Below are 773 nucleotides of genomic sequence, written 5' to 3'. Positions count from 1 at the left end.
ACATCTGGTGGTGCAATCACCTCTTCCAAACTTTTTGGAGTGGTTTTCATTAGGAAAAATTTTCTCCTACGGATGGCCCTGAGGGCATTGCTTGGGCAGGGTTCAGTGGCCTGTTTCTGTGTAGGCCCGTTGCTGCAGTCTAGGTGAAGTTTCTTCAGCTGTGACCAATGATAGCGATGACTGCAGTGCCTCAGTGGTTTCAGCTGGATAAGTCTGTGGCCATGACAGTGGCTGCAGAGGTTATTCAAGCAAGGGCTTTAGGGATCCTTCCGTTCTCGTCCTCCCTACAGCGGGGAGTGCTCTCTGAAAGTCTCTCTCTTGGTGTGGAGTCTGATACGGCTCGACAGAAGCCACACAGCAGTGCTTCAAGGACGTGGGGATCTCTGGTGACGAAGACTGCTTGCGTCCTTGGAGTGGTGCGGCTTGCCGGGCCCTCCTGCTTACTTGGCCCCTCCCTGCTGTGAGCCGATCGCCACAGGGAGGCTGGGTGGCAGCGATGCGGTGCGTCTGTTTCCTCGCTGTGCAGCCATCCTCAAGTTCTGCGCCGCCTAGAGATTCTGCTCCTCGGTATGGTTCTCCAGAACGCTCCCGTAGCTATTTTGCATGCCGTTTCTTTCCATACCTTTGTATCAAAGGGATGAAGTTGTTTCTGCCCTCTTACGCTTGCTTGTTTGTTCGCCGCTTTGGAGGGGGAGAGCGAGTCGCAGCGCGCGCGGGAGGCGGCGACGACGCGCGCGTCCAGGGGCGGCGCTCGAGGGCGTGAGAGCGGCGGC

General features: G+C 57.2%; 1 long non-coding RNA gene across 1 annotated transcript in view; it reads left to right on the top strand.

Annotated features, from left to right (window-relative positions):
* The first annotated feature begins 492 nt into the window (after nucleotides 1–492).
* The window catches only part of LOC103250295, a 4225-nt gene continuing 3944 nt past the window's right edge, over nucleotides 493–773 (top strand). The window contains exon 1 of the long non-coding RNA XR_503658.1: nucleotides 493–567. This is a non-coding gene — a long non-coding RNA (uncharacterized LOC103250295). The remainder of the gene's footprint in view (nucleotides 568–773) is intronic.

The sequence above is a fragment of the Carlito syrichta genome, unplaced genomic scaffold (assembly GCF_000164805.1).
Source record: "Carlito syrichta isolate Samal-C Ts95f unplaced genomic scaffold, Tarsius_syrichta-2.0.1 Scaffold128019, whole genome shotgun sequence".
In the NCBI taxonomy this organism is placed as follows: Eukaryota; Metazoa; Chordata; class Mammalia; order Primates; family Tarsiidae; genus Carlito; species Carlito syrichta.
The sequence above is the reverse complement of the archived record's forward strand: the minus strand, read 5'-3'. Positions and strand labels throughout refer to the sequence as shown.